This window comes from Phyllopteryx taeniolatus, chromosome 8, assembly GCF_024500385.1.
Source record: "Phyllopteryx taeniolatus isolate TA_2022b chromosome 8, UOR_Ptae_1.2, whole genome shotgun sequence".
In the NCBI taxonomy this organism is placed as follows: domain Eukaryota; kingdom Metazoa; phylum Chordata; class Actinopteri; order Syngnathiformes; family Syngnathidae; genus Phyllopteryx; species Phyllopteryx taeniolatus.
In genome coordinates this window covers 1,913,801-1,930,227 of record NC_084509.1, presented here as the reverse complement: position 1 = coordinate 1,930,227, position 16,427 = coordinate 1,913,801, and the positions used below count along the sequence as shown (strand labels likewise).

General features: G+C 40.0%; 1 long non-coding RNA gene across 1 annotated transcript in view; it reads left to right on the top strand.

Moving 5' to 3' along the window:
• Positions 1-6,426: 6,426 nt before the first annotated feature.
• Positions 6,427-16,427, top strand: part of LOC133482573 (uncharacterized) — a 65,260-nt gene continuing 55,259 nt past the window's right edge. The window contains exon 1 of the long non-coding RNA XR_009789838.1: positions 6,427-6,488. This is a non-coding gene — a long non-coding RNA (uncharacterized LOC133482573). The remainder of the gene's footprint in view (positions 6,489-16,427) is intronic.

The following is a 16,427-nucleotide window of genomic DNA, read 5'->3' as shown; positions in this document are numbered from 1 at the left end:
ATCCACAGAGATAATAAACACTCGTGCCCCTCCAGGATACATATGCTCTCTTACCCCTCATCATTACTGGCATACCTTACATCCATCCATCCATTTTCTTTACCACTTATCCTCACTAGGGTCATGGGCTGCAGGAGCCTATCCCAGCTGTCTTCGGGTGGGAGGCGGGGTACACCCTAAACCGGTCGCCTGCCAATCGCAAGGCACATAGAAACAAAAAACCATTCGCACTCACATTCACATCTATGAGCAATTTAGAGTCCTCAATCAACCTACCACGCATGTTTTTGGGATGTGGGAGGAAACTGGAGTGCCCAGAGAAAACCCACGCAGGCACGGGGAGAACATGCAAACTCCACACAGGCGGGGCCGGGGATTGAACCCGGGTCCTCAGAACTGTGAGGCAGACGCTCTAACCAGTCATCCGCCGTTCCATCAAAAGAGTACCACAGATGCATTATTTTCTTTGAAAATAAGTACAAAAAGTACAAAAGTACAGAGAATGTCAGAAGAAACTACAGTAGAGTGTGTCTTTGTAGAGCTAGACAAAGCCTATGACAGAGTACCCAAAGAGGAACTGTGGTACTGCATGAGGAAGTCTGGAGTGACTAAGTATGTTAGAATAGTACAGGACATGTATGAGGGCAGCAGAACAGTGGTGAGGTGTGCTGGAGGTGTGAGAGAGGAGTTTAAGGTGGCGGTCGGACTGCATCAGGGATCAGCCCTGAGCCCGTTCCTGTTTGCAGTGGTGATAGATAGGCTGACAGATGAGATTAGACTGGAACTCTCCGTGGACCATGATGTTGGCATTGTGATCTGCAGTGAAAGCAGGGAGCAGGTGGACGACCAGTTAGAAAGGTGGAGGCATGCACTGGAAAGGAGAGGAATTTAGATTAGCCAAAGTAAAACAGAATATATGTGCATGAATGAGAGGGGTGGCGGGAAAAGATTGAGGCTAAAGGGAGAAGAGATAGTGAGGGTGGAGGACTTTGAATACTTGGGGTCAACAGTCCAGAGCAATGGTGAGTGTGGCAAGGAAGTGAAGAAGCAAGTCCAAGCAGGTTGGAACAGGTGGAGAAAGGTGCCAGGTGGGTTATGTGACTGAACAGTGTTTGCTAAGATGAAGGGCAAAGTTTATAAAACAGTGGTGAGGCCACCCATGATGTACGGATTAGAGACAGTGGCACTGAAGAGACAACAGGAAGCAAACTGGAGGTGGCAGAAATGAAGATGTTGACGTTCTCTCTAGGAGTGACCAGGTTGGATAGGTTCAGAAATGAGCTCATCAGAGGAGTAGCCAAGGTTCGATGTTTTGGAAACAAAGTTAGAGAGAGCAGACTTCGATGGTTTGGACACGTCCAAAGTAGAGAGAGTGAGTACATTGGTCGAAGGGTGATGAAGATGGAGCTGCCAGGCAAGAGACCGAGAGGAAGACCAAAGAGAAGGTTGATGGATGTCGTGAGGGAAGACATGAGGGCAGTTGGTGTTAGAGAGGAGGATGCAGACGATAGGCTTACTTGGAAAAGGATGACACGCTGTGGCAACCCCTAACGGGACAAGCCGAAAGGAAGAGAAGAGTCTTGAGATGTCATTCATATATTCATGATTTTAAATACCAATAACAGACAGACTGATATGGAAAAAGGCTACATTAGTTTTCTGCATAGCAACCACTTTGGGGTAACTACATTCTGCAGTCATTTAATGCAGATTAAATTCTTTGTTTTCAAAATTTTAGAAATATTTTCTGATGTGATTGTAATATATCACTCAAAGGTGAGAAAGGAGGAATAAGAAGATTTAGTTCCATTCCCTTTTCCCTGTCATTGAGAGAAGGCAATAGAAAGTCAATCTGGAAGATTAATCATCTTTGACGGCATAATGTGGGGATAATTTTCTTAAGAAGTCTTCCTAAAAATCAAATCCCTGCTATTTTCTGGTCTACTGAATGTCTATAGAAATATTAAAGCTAACAAAGGACAATTTTGCTTCACGTTGTTCGTTATTGCTGTAGAAGTCTTTACCCCATACGACCAAACATTTTACATTGCAACCAATAAGAGAACAAACTCACATGGTGAGTAATGATACATTTTGGTTCATTTGGACTTTTTACCATTTAAAAAGAAATGAAGAAACCATTTTTAGAAACCCACCAATTGATTTCTGTCAGACAAAATGAAATATATGATTGGCAGTCTCCTTTATGGACATATGGCATAGATCCGCATACATGGAAACTTCATATTCACAGACCCAAAATTTGACCCACAATCCTGACCAACATTTTCTTTCTGTGATACATGAGCAGTGTCTGCATCATTAGGGATCATTTGAAGACAATGCCCCCCCAAATGGGCTCCTGTGCCATCCACCCCACCCCACTCCCTGCAATGTAGTCTTTTTTTGTGGCAAACTTTATATAAAATCCATAAAATAAAAGGCCCAGTTGGTTCAGCTGTCATTTGAGAGAGACCAAAATGCACAAACAAGTGGAAGGACACCCTGCAATTGGCTGGCGACCAGTTCTGGGTGTACCCCGCCTCGAGCCCAATGTCAACTGGGATAGGCTCCAGCATACCCGTGGCCCTATTGAGGTTAAGCAGTACAGAAACTGGGATGGATGGATAGAGTGGAAGGACACTGTCACATATATATATAAAAATACCCACACTCACCGATTACAAATCTTCTAAAGCTAAACCATGTGTTTAATTAACGTTAAATTGTTTGCCGTGGCATCAGTAAAAGAAATTGGCATGTGCGAAGTGTGCGACTGCACAGGGTGCCACTCTGGGAGGCGGGGGGCGGCATGCCAACCCCTCCATTGACATATATAATCACCAGCTAATAAAATGTTATTTAAAGTTGGCGCTCACGTAGCATTTGGAGTGGCAATGATTACAAATTTTCAGATGCTAATATTAGCTGAGTTGGTTGTATTCTGGCGGCACGGTGACCGACTGGTTAGCACATCTGCCTCACAGTTCGGAGGACCGGGGTTCAAATCCCGGCCCTGCCTGTGTGGAGTTTCCATGTTCCACATCCCGGTCACAAGCTCTTCCAGCTCCTTCCCTCAGGTAGGCGCTACCGATCAATGCAAACTAGAACTAGCAGACATTCCAACAGCTTCTTCCCTCTTGCAATCAACTTCTTAAACACCTAACCTACAATTCCATTACAACATGATGGCAATTTTTTGACTTGAGTTCATTGTCACATTTCTGTGGGGCCAATTATATATTACTCGTGCACTCACTGTAGTTGTCTCGCCACGCTGCACTATTTGCATATCTGTTGTTGACCAATACTGGCCACTCATGCCAGAGTAGCATCTGCTCCATTTGCACACTGATTGAGGAGTCTCTGCAACATTTGCACAATCAACATTGTCCCACATTATCGCACTACTCGTCACTTTAAACCGCATACACTCCTTGAAGTCTCGGCGCCCTTTGCACAATGGTCATTGCACCGGACTATTGTAATATTAGTCATTTGAACTGCTCTAAGTGGTACCGGTAAAAAAAAAAAGTGGTAAAAATTTACCGGCATTACCAGATAACTAGCAACCCTTTACTGCTCAGTGAATGTTTTTTTTGTCAACTGACTGTCTGTTGTCGTACTAGAGCGGCTCCAACTACCGGAGACAAATTCCTTGTGTGTGTTTTTGGACATACTTGGCAAATAAAGAAGATTCTGATTCTGATTCTGATGTTCTCCCGGTGCCTGAGTGGGTTTTCTCCGGATACTCCGGTTTCCTCCCACATCCCAAAAAACATGCGTGGTAGGTTGATTGAAGACTCTTAATATCTTGTAGGTGTGAATGTGAGTTCGAACGGCTGTTTGTTTCTATGTGCCCTGCGATTGGCTGGCGACCAGTTCAGTGTGTACCCCGCCTCTCGCCCGAAGATAGTTGTAATCGGCTCTAGCACGCCCACGACCCTAGTGAGGATAAGAGGTACAGAAAATGGATGGATGATTGTATTCTGCTGCGATTGGGTGGTGACCAGTTCAAGGTGTGCCCCGCCTCTTGCCCAGAGTCACCTGAGATAGGCGCCAGCACATCCACAACCCTAGTGAGGATAAGCGGTACAGAAAATGGATGGATGGATTGTATTCTGTCTAAATTGGAGATTTCAGGCACAGATTCAAAATCCACCGTAACCCTCCAAACAAATGTAAAAGGTTAATTGACACTGACAGTGGCGGGCCGCTAAGTACGGAGCTTAACAACATAACCTCACAGATCACAGCTTTGGTGGAGGTCTGGGTTGTCTTTGTGTTCTTGTTGCTTTGCTATGCGTCATTCAGTATAGCTGTCAGCAATATCTATTCATGCATGCAAAATATTAACTCAAATACGGGACTACCTCCTCTCGCTGTGTAGTAATGTTGGATCCAACACATCATTCTTTTCTATCCATAGCTTTGGATCATTAAGTCAGTACCAAAACAGCCTTATGAAACATGACAGCATGGAAGACCACATGAGGCATAAGGGGGCACTATAAGAAAGGGAGGACAGAATGTAAGAAGGGGAATGTGACAACAGAGAACATGAGGGGACAGGGAAAGACATAAGAAAAAGTGTTAAGACCGATAGGGAGAGACAATGTTTGGAATGTGGGAGGTGCAGAAAAGATTTCACCCATCATTAGTGAAGTTGTGGCAGTCTCTGAAGCTCCCCTGAGGCCTTGATGTGGAGGTTTCTGCTGGGTCATATCTTTCAACTCCACCTGGCTGCTATTCCCATCAGTCAAATTTCTAGCTCTAGTTTCCATTCCTCTGTTGTTTCTTATGAGTGAAAGGTTGACTTTTACTTCCAGCCGTATCCCTTTCTGAGTCTTATTTAGCGAATGTTTTCAAATGTGCCTTTCAGTAAGTCACTTAACCTTGCTTCATTGAAGTAGCTCAAAAGTGTCAGATCAGCCTCTGGAGCTACTGGGCAAATTTGAGGTTTGAATATTTACCAGAGTTATTGCACCATATTATTTTATTGGATGTGGTTTTAATGGAGTTCTTACTATATGTGTACATAGCAAAATGAGACATAACTCATAAAGACATGACATTTAGCTTGAGTCTTACAAAATAATCACTTCCTCCCAACTATTGTTGCAATATGTACACCACCAATGATGGATATGACATCAGAGTCAATTCACATGAAAGATAACCTTTATAACTGTCAGACTAGTTTATCATCATGTTGTCGAAGTAATAAAGTGATTAATATTCATGTGGTGTCTTATCTTATTGTCCGTTCAACTATCAGATGGAGAAAGGTCATGCAGCAATGCCATTCAGTATGTCTTAAGAGCCACTTCTTATTTTGTTATCTGTGTAATGTGGGCAAACAAGCATGCTTTGACTGCTACTCCGTTTCTTTTTCTCTGTGTAGCGCAATCATTGTCCGTACTTTTGTAGCGTCCTTGAGCGTATGGAGCATGACTGTCAGTATGGGTGGTCTGTAGTCACATGATTTATTTTGTTTCAATTTCCAGAACCTTAGGATTTGGTAGTCCTCGGTCACCTCTTTTTCCTCTGGTCACAATACCCAATCAGGAGTATAAGTACTATTATTTGATGCCAAAGCATGAACACTGTGGGCGCACAGTGGAAGCTGACAGATGTGGAAGCGGATCTACAAACCAAGATTGCGTCTGCCAAACACGCTAGGCTAAATTGCTCTGCAGTTTATTTTGCATATTGAAGAAGGGGTATATGCGAATAGATCAACTTAACAAGTGTAATGTTAAACCTATGACAAATTACACTGGATGATTTAAAATCTTTAAATACCGCATATGAATGGCAGGTGACAACCAGAATGCAAAATAATGCCAAGATAGCGCAAAGTAAAATGAGAGGCGGCGTGGAGAACTTGTCCGCTTGTGTTAACATTTTCAAACAAAAATTATCGCAACACATTTTCTATTTAGCAATACAATTTTCGGAGACTCTGAATCATCTAAACGGCTGACTTGGAGCTAGTCACAAGAATGAGCCTCATCACCAATGACAAGACTCCTTTCAACTCTGCATTTCCTTGTGGCTTGGTCATTTCAGCGCGATGTGACAATTGGGGCTGGCCTCACCTAAAGCAGGCTGCGGCCCTCCTCGCGTACAATTCCCTTTGAAAAGTGGCCTCACGGATACAAACGACTTGATGATCGCAAGATAACTCACTGCTTGCCTGAAGCCATAGGCGTGTTTAGCTCTTTTTTTTTTTCTAAAGTGCATCCAAGCATCCCCAAAATTGGAGAGCTCTTTAGAATTTTTTGTCACTCTGTGTCCTTTTTTTAACAAGATAGAAAAGTGTTAAAACCATACAGTATATGGTTGAAATGTAATATCTTAACAACCAAAATGCAGTACCCGCCCTTTTGCCTCAAATATCTTTAGAGCCACCTCATCCCTCCCACCTCTTCTGGACTGAGCCGCAAGCCGAGCGTGAGTGCGCAGAACCTTCCGTGCAGTCATAAGTGAGTAGGCCGACCTTGCTTAAACCAGGATATGTGGCATATTTCTTGACATTCTAACACTCAATATCAACACACTATTATCATTACCAGGCCTAATTTTTGCTGCATTTAACCGTAGGTCACTGTTTATGTTGTTCGGCAGGCGTTAGCTGACACTTTTTCTAGGTAGGAAACATTACAGGTGGTCAGACAGTACCACTGTCCTTTTTGAACTTGAATGAGAGAAGAAAGCTTTTGCCATGTGCATGTGTTACTATTAATGCCAAGGTGCTACTGACGAGCTAACTGACTGGATGCCCATCAGTATTGAAACTTCTACTGTGTGTGTATGTTTTGTTTGTATGTGTGCTTGTCTGTTCACACATGACACAGATAGCCTCATCATAGATAAAAAGATTGTTTTCTGGGAATAAAAGAGCGACGTTCAGGTACGAATTTTAGGTCAAATGGTCTATCTATCTAGAATGATGTTTTAAGTTAGATCAATGTATCAGTTTGTATTTCTTATCAGATATAAAACGCATTGTATGGTTATCTATTTATCTATCTGAACTACAAGTATCATATAGTTACAAAACACCTTTTGGTCTTTGTTTGATTTGTATGCAAGATTTTGTATTGACTATTGATTTATAGAGTCATATATTATATGACTAAATAAACTTAAAAAATGCCCACATGCCACCTGAACATTTCTTAAACTAAACCATTTCCCAAAGCCCACAGTGGCATACCTTTATTATAACCCTAATGTTGTGTATGTGTGCATGGCCGCATATTTTGAGAGATGAAATGTGAAGCCCCGAACACCCCTCGCCAACCAAATGCCCCTATCGATGTGCTCTGGGTCCGAAACTGTCAGCCCCCTTAAACAGCTGATGCTAGAATCACCTAAACAGACCACAAAAGAAGGAGAAAAAAAACAGAAAATGTTGTGCTGATGTAGTTTGCTGAAAGGATTTCCACTGTTTACTCTTATCTCTCATATCCACTGTTTAGGTTTACAGCCTTTTTTACACCTGTTGCCGCGAGCTGTTTGTGAGTGAGTGAACAAGTAATTTAGTGCCAGCAATTTGGGATCTGAGTAAAAGATTGAAATCTTGGTAAATCACACGCAACACACCCACCGAAAGCGTGCACATTCTCTGGCATCTGCTATCAGGGGTGTATTTGTATTGTGTATTTTAATTGAAGTCTTAACCAAACATGTCATTTTGAACCAATCAAATTAAAAGGATATGTAAATCTTTCTTATCTGAGATCTATGCCTTCAACAAAGTTCACATTTACAAGGATTATTTAGACATGTCAATCAAATAACCATTTTAAATTGCCACTACAGCTTTCAAACAAATTGTAAGTCTTTCAAGTTGCAATCAGTCTATTTTTTTAATGATATAAAAATCATTAACATTGACAAAACATAATTATATATACTGTACACACACACACACACACACACACACACACACACACACATATATATTTAGCGAGAGAAAGCAAGAGAGAGAGAGAGAGCAAGGGAGAGGAGAGAGAGAGAGCGAGTATACAGTACTGTATATTGGAGGTGACAGTATATTTAATCTAATCTACTGTAAAAAATGCCTTTTATTCAGAAGACAATCACATATGCCCCCATTCACATACACAGCCTTTCACGCAATCATACACATCAATATGCATCGCACAAACAATAAATGAATCAACATGACAATGTAATTGCAACCTAAATGCATTGCTTAAAAGGAAGCGAAGCAAGCGGAAGCTCATCAACTGATTTGCTTGATTAGTTTGACAAATTTAATATACAGCATGGAGTCACAGTGAATACATGGCAGCATAACTAATTGTCTCCTGTCGGTTTTGCCTTGCATGTCTGGTAAAGCAAAGTGTGTTGGCAGAGTTGAGTCAGAGAGGTTCCAGGACTAGTCCACTATTTGACCTGAGTCTGTAGATGTCAGAGCCCTACTGGGTTAATATTCCACTAGCATTTGTTTCATATATTCAGGACCTAAACCATTTAATGATTTATAGACCAGTAGCAGAAATTTAAATTCTATTCTAAAGCTGAATGGGAGGCAGTGTAGAGACTTTAGAATTGGAGTAATATGATCTGACCTCTTTGTTCTGGTCAGAACCCGAGCTGCAGCATTCTGAATGAGCTGTAGCTCTTTAAAGTTCTTTTGGGGGAGTACAGTCAGAAGACCATTACAATAGTCAAGCCTACTTGAGGTAAAAGCATGCATGAGCCTCTCCTGGTGTGCTGGGCACATGCAAGCCGTCACTCTAAATATGTTCTTCAGCTTGGTAGAAGGCTGTTTTAGTAATTGATTTGATATGACGATTGAAAGTCAGGTCGGAAACTATCAGCACACCAAGGTTTCGAATTTGGTCTTTGGTTTTTAAAGAGAGTGACTCCAGGTGTTTACTAACAGCAAACCTCTTTTCTTTACCGCGAAAAACAATTATGTAGGTTTTGTTGTGGTTTAATTGGAGGAAGTTTTGGTTCATCCAGATATGTATTTGCTTTAGACGGAACACCTCAATTGAACTGTGGTCATCTGGAGACACTGCTAGATATAACTGTGTCATCTGCATAACTATGAGGGTCAACATTAAGGTTCTGAAAATTTTGACCGAAGGTTAGCATATACAGCCCAAACAAGAGGGGTCCAAGAACTGACCATTGAAGGATCCCATACCGTATATCATTGCCATTCGATAAGATTGAAAACTTCCATTGGTTACAAAATAACTCTTTTCGTCCAGATACGATCTGAACCATTTAAGGACCGTTCCATTTAGTCCAACCCATGTTTCCAACTTGTTCAGCAATATGTTATGATCTATTGTATCAAACACTGCACTGAGATTCAACAAGACAAAAACTGAGACCTTTCCGGAGTCAGTGTTCAACCTTATATCATTTACTACTTTGATAAGAGCTGATTCTGTACTGTGATGAGTTCGGAAACCTGATTGAAATTTGTCAAAAATCCATTTGAGTTCAATTAATCGCTGAGTTGATTAAAAACCACTTTCTCAACAATCTTTGCTATGAAGGGGAGATTTGAAATGGGTCAATAGTTTGCTAACATGGAAGCGTCCAGCATTCTCTTTTTTAGAAGTGGTTTAATGGCAGCAACTTTATGAGGTTTACTGTAGGAAACTCGCCTGACTGAAGTGAACAATTAATTATTTGCTGCAAATCAGCTAGCACAGACTTCACAATAGTTTTGAAAAAGTCAGATGGTATTGAGTCAAGACAGCTAGTTAACGGTTTCAGCTGCTCAACTGTTTACTCTACAGTTTTTTTTCGGTCAACTGTATTAAATTCTGGCCTGGTAATAGAGTAATTCCTGGGAGGTTGTAGATGTAGAATTTTTTGTTCATTTTGCTGATTTGTGCTGATACTTGCCCTGATGGATGATTTTTTTCACAAAAAATAGCAAGCAAATTCATTGCATTTATCTGTTGTGTGAAGTTCTGGAAAGCTATCTGATTAGGGGGGGGGGGGGGGGGGGGGGGGGGTTGTGAGCTTATCAACCACAGCAAACATCTTTCCATCCATTTTCCGTCCCACTTATTCTCTTTAGGGTCGTGGGCGAATTGGAGCCTATCCCAGCTGACTTTGGGTGAGAGGCGGGGTACACTCTGAACTGGTTGCCAGCCAATTGCAGCCACAGCAAACAGAGTGTGTGTATTGTTCAGGTTCTTGCTCATGATTTCAGAGAGCTGTTGTTGTCTGGCCCTGACTAACGTTTGGTCAAAATTACAAAGACTTTGTTTGTAGAGGTCATAGTAAATTTGGAGTTTATTTTTTCTCCATTTATGTTCTCCCTTCCTACATTTTTGATCGAGGCCTTTACCATCATAGTGCTCCTCCATGGTGTTTTAAGGTTGTCTTAATTGTAATAGGAGCAACAGCCTCCATCACATTTAAGACATTTCCATGTGAACATATCCAAAAGTTCATCAACTCTCTATGTATTCACTGTTGGTGACACAGCTACAGTTTCCATAAACGTAGCGCTGGTACTCTCATTTACTGTATGTACAATTTTTTTTAATGGCACAGAAGGTGCCTGAACTTTTGGGAGAATCTGTAATTCAAAGGACACTAAAAGAATATTGGAAATAGCCAAGTTCTTAATGTCCACTGATAAAATTGCAACATCCTTAGAGATTACTAGGTCTAAGATGTGACCTTGAGTGAGAGTTGGACCTTCATATGCTGAGAGAGGTCGAATGTGTCCAGTATAGCAGAGAGTTCTTAAGAATTTATTTCCATGCTATTGTCAAGATGAATGTTATAGTCTCCCATTATGGTTGTAAAATGGTTGTAGTCAGTACAAATAACTGACAGCAGTTCTGAAAATTGTCCTCCACATATTTTCCATTTTATCTTGGAGGTCTATAAATTATTAAAGCAATAACATTTAGATTACCTTGTACTAAAAAACAGATGTTTAACAGAGCTAAAAATCACCCAATAAAATGTCTTTACACTGAAATAATTATTTAAAAATAGCAGCAATTCCACTGCCTTTTTTCCCAATTCGACACTTGTTCATGAAACTAGAATTTGTTTGTGTTGCCTCATTTAGAATGGTGTTACTGTTACATTCTGTCAACCAGGTTTCATTAATGAGTAAGAAGTCTAGATCATAGTCATTGATCAACATTGATTTGTTACTCAGTAACCTTATATTGAATAGAGCTAACTTTGCAGAGATAACTGTAACAAATCATTTGTTTGATTGACATTTTATATTAACTATACTAAATTTGATTACATTGATTAAGCTTTAGAGCAAACATAGTGTGAGTCACAAAACTCACCAGATGCTGTTGTTGTTCTGACGCCTTACATTATGCAATCTCTCCATAATTCAAAAGACATCGCCTCCCGGAAAATAAAGCAAAAACAAAACAAAAAACAAAACAGGCTAATAATGTCTGTCATCTGTTCACTCGTTATGTGATTTAAAAAAAAAAAAAAAAAAGTACAAGATTTGTTGGACATTAGCTTTGGCATCTGTGCTTGTGGGCAAGGCAACATTATTGGATGATTGTATTTTCCTGATGCATATTAGTCCCGTGACTTTAGTGAAACGCTCTCTTCTGCTGTCACTCTGAGAGAAAGGTTTTTCCACACCCGCACAATAAAATTAATTGTCTTTTTTTGTTGGTACAGAAAATGTTGTATTTTTTTAAGTTGAATAGTGCACCGCAGCAGCTGGTCATTTTAATGTTCTTTTCTTCAACAGCTGTGCAGTTTTGCAGGGATAGAATTGCAACACAACGTACAAAGAAAAGCGCACAATTTGACAAATTAAACCCTAACATATACCTATTCAAGGCAGCAACTCAAGAACACGTATTCTCCTGTCCATTCAAAACTGTCATTTACGCACCCTCAACAATGTCATTTCTTGTAAAATAAAAAGAATGTCTGATCAGTGGGTATGATTTTATTAGGCTTAATAAAGATTTTATGATGGTCATACTTTGGAATGACTTCTCTTAAAGATATAAATTACGGAATTTCTTTTGGTAAATAACAACAACCAGCATCACAGAGCATATTATGTTCAACTTTGGAGCTTCTACTGCAGTGTCTGTGTTTGTGTGTATGTGAGACCCAGTCAAGTTGGGAGCCAGTCCCTTAGAAAAGCGAATCTGAACTTAAGAACCATCACCGGCTTCATAGCTAAAGGAGTTTGATCCAGATATTTTTTTAACTGAGAAAAAAAGCTATCTTCTTGTATTAACCCCTTCACCTCCGAGCAGACGAAACATTCTTATGAGACAATTGCCTCAACCATAAGAAATGGTCTGTAAGTTCACCCTGTGATCTATCATAGTGTTCAACAAAACAGACCATGAAACTGAATTCCTGGGTTACAAACAGGTCTTTGGGTTTCTCTAAGACAGTAGATCATCTGAGGTCAAACACAATGTACTGTATTTTCTGGGACACTGGTCTTCGATTTGTTCTGAATAGGAAACATACATACATACATACATACATACATACATACATCCTACACACTAAAACACTAAGGCCAGATTTATACAAGAACGATGAAATAAAAAGAATAAATAAATACAAATAATTTCAGTGTCTCCAGAGTGCATCTTATGCATCTGTATAAGGATGTTTAACATTCACAACTATCGCACGTGTAAAAATGCACTGTAAAAACAAAGGTAATGAGACACCCTAATAACAAGTGATGAGAGCAAGCCAGTCAACATGCTGCTAGCCCTGTCAGTGGATTTAACGTCTCTTTAGTACTTACATTTCAATGGCTCCTTACCTTATATTTTGAACTTTGAAACAGTTTTGTTTCGTAATAAAAATATTATCCCATCATTTTTGCATCATATGCATGAGAGGGAAAATATTAAAATAAAGCACCAGTGCCAAAGAACTAAGCAAAAATGTATGTAAGTGAGAATTTTCTGTCGGAAGATGTTATTTTTGACAGCTGCTTCACTGGATGTGATTGTGTATTGTGTGTGTGTGCGCGTGCGTGTGCATCTGCATGTGGGTAAATGGCTCACTGATATTTGCATTTGGTAGATAAAAAGGCTTAGTTTGTCAAGTAAAAGTTGAGGTCAGGCATGGTGTTGCAAAATGGATTAAAAAGGAGAAGAGCCTTGTGATAAGACAGAGTGGTTAGTGCAAGCATACTGGGTGAGTGAATGGTGAGGGGTGGTGGGGTTCAGAATGGATGCAATAAGATGGAGAATTTAAGAGATTGATGGTGGGAGTACAGGAAAAAAATTAAGAGGAATGTATGTTGGGGAGGCACAAATCCGGAGCAAGCCTGGAGGAGGAACAGCATAGCATTGTGTTGTTATATTCTCTTCCGCAGGTGAGAGAGAGGAGGAATATATACCCGCTGATTATTTAGTTTTATTAGCTAACATTGTGAAATTGTGAAATTTGGTTGTGTAAAAAGTATTAGATAACAGATCATTTGGATTTGAAGTAAACTTTCGCCATCTCATCAGTCTTTCAATGTGCATGTTTCCAATGTTTCCGCAGTTATCCTTCCTGTGTGGTTTCACCCCTTCCTTAACTTCCTGTTATGCTAGTCCTCTCCCATCTTTCAATTTCTTGCTTCCTCTCGCACTCCTTCCTTTCACCCCACACACATACTTTCATCTCCTCTCTTCTGCAGTCTTCATAGCAAAACTTCTGCCAATGAAATCATCCCTGAAAGGAATTTGAACACTGGTCATTATGTTGTTATATGAAGGAACACATATGCACAACAAGCGACAGAGTGGATGTACAAGTCAATAAATATATGTTTTATTCAAGAACAGTACACGGTCGCAAAGCCACGTTTGCTCTAGCTGGGGTAGAAAAAAAAAAAAGATGACACATTTTACAACATGTAGGCCTTAAATATTCACGTTCACCTTTGACATTAAGCCATGCATGACATTTGCATCCTACATGAAAAAAATAAGCATCTCCACGTCGCAAGGAGACTGCTCAGCTGTGGATAAGGGATGCTTTTCATCCTGTAAATACAAATCAATAAATATGTTAAGTCTGATCTCCTATCAGATGGCATCATCATGCAGGCCGAAACAGGAGGGAAGCGAAAAGTTACCAATTTCTTATGTTAATTTTGTAATTTTTATAACTGCCCAAAGTGGACTCTCAGAAGCAGGATCGAAGCCCTCTGAATGATAATTGAAACAATTAGTGAGTTGATGAGAGAGTGCCACACCTAGCAATAACAGTGTCCTAGTATGCATAACCAAAATCCATCTATATGCAATGTTACAATTTTAAGCAATTTCACATTTACAAAAATATGTTTCAAGTGGTAATGTTCACAGTTAATGGTGAACTATAAGGGAAAAGGTCATAGAAATTACATGCCTGTTCTGATTGACAGCAGTTTTATGCTCCTTCAACATTTTCTATACACTGTGACCGAACAGAAATACATTGTGAGTCACTGACTCATTGTACATCGTGGGTATTGGACCGATTGTTTTAGTTTAACCGCGGTTTTTGTCTTCACTGTTTTGGTGCTCTGTGCCCTTAAACCTTCACATCTTTTTTTTATCTACAAATAACAGACTCACTGTAGCTGTTAGAAAAAACTGATTTATTTTTTTTGGAGCAGCCTCTGATCAAAACATTGACAAAAAAAGTTGGGCGCGTGCTCGCTCACTCGTGCTCTCTCTAAGTGCCACACGCAGAAAAAAAACATTCTTAAATAAAGCTGCCGTACATGGGGCGACGTGGCCAAACCAGACTCAACTGTCACGCAGTGTGCTCGTATGCACACAGCACTTCCGCGTTTGGGGTTAGGTGGTACGTTAATTTCCAGCTGGCAGTTAAAGCTTTGCATAGTCACAACAATGGCAGCGTTAAACTTGTCAAAGTTCACTCCCAGACTAGAATGTTTACTTAGATTTGCATGGCTCCACTTTCATCTCAACTGTATTTACTGTATATAGCACTACAATACAGTATGCTGTAGTGGTAAAAGAAACTGCAGTACCCCTCCAGTCCAATAAGTGGTGGTAAGAAAAATAATGAAGGCCAAACAACCACAATGGCATCATAAATGGCGACGAACAAGCAAGCATCATCCTGTGTGCGACAAAATACGCCAGAATGGAGGGAACTTAGTTTGCTTTTTCAGCATGTCATATGAAATTGTTCTTGAAACAATGCGAGTGTGATGGAAATCAGTTGAACTTATTCTGCTACCCTTTTGTGGTTTAAATACGCGATTACTATCTATCAGGGCGTGATCCCCGCAGCGGTGGAAAGCAGTGGTTTCAACCCAGTGGATGAACAATTTACACATATCCAAGGACACCTTTGACTACTGATGAAACTTTTAAGTGACAATGACAGGCTGACCACCTAGCAGTTAATATACAATAATGAAGCAAGCAGAACCATATTAACAGCTGAGCATTCATTTGAAAGACTATAAAGGGCAGGTGGAGATGCAATAACTGCCACCTAAGCAAAATTAAGTTCGGTCTTAACATGTTTGTTGGATAGTTTGTGTGAACTGAATGGGAATGTCTTCCCACTTCACTGGGGAAGCTTCCTTGTTTTCTTAACCTTTTTGTTTCCAAAGTCCACACTACTTTTGGTAGATCTTTTCAGCCACCTCTTATGGGCTTTTTAAATACAGCAGTGTAAAGTATTTGCTATCTGTTAATGTGTTTGCATGACCAGTTTTTGAAAAGAAATGAATGAACAAATTGTACACTGCAGTGTTTTATTTGTGGACATAAAATACTAAACAAACACAGCCAGAAAGACAGTCGGAAATCCCTTGTCCTAATCCCTTGGCCAACTCTGCATTCTCCGCAACCTGGAGGAGCTCCTACCAGAGCAGCCCAGATCATCCTCGGCAGTTTACTGGCTTTGGTCATTTGCTGTCCTGATGAGCTGCTAACTTGGGATTTCCATTTCTCTGACTAAATCCAGGTTAACATACCTTGTTCAAGTTCCTGTTGACATATAAAGGCAAACTGAATAACAGTATATAATTCAAGTGTCCTACAAGTTATGTGAAATGTTTTACTGAAACAAGTTGCTGCTTGGTTTCAGTTAATTTTAAGATTTAATTGACATTTTTGATCTTGTTTAGAATGAGTCTTTTAAGCTTATTTTAAGATTTAGTTGGCTTGTTTTATTGCGTATAATAAGTGTTTTAGGCTTATGTAAAGATTTAATTTCCTTGATTTAATGTTTTAGAGTAAGTGTATCAAGCTAATTTTAAGTTGTATGTAGCTTGAGATAGTTTTCTTACTTCAAGAAATCTAAGTAAAATTCACTTGGTGCACTGGCAGATAATTTCACTTATTTCTTGTAAATTTACACTAAAAACAAATGTATTTATCTAGTATTAAGAAGATGTATTTTTTCAATGTCAG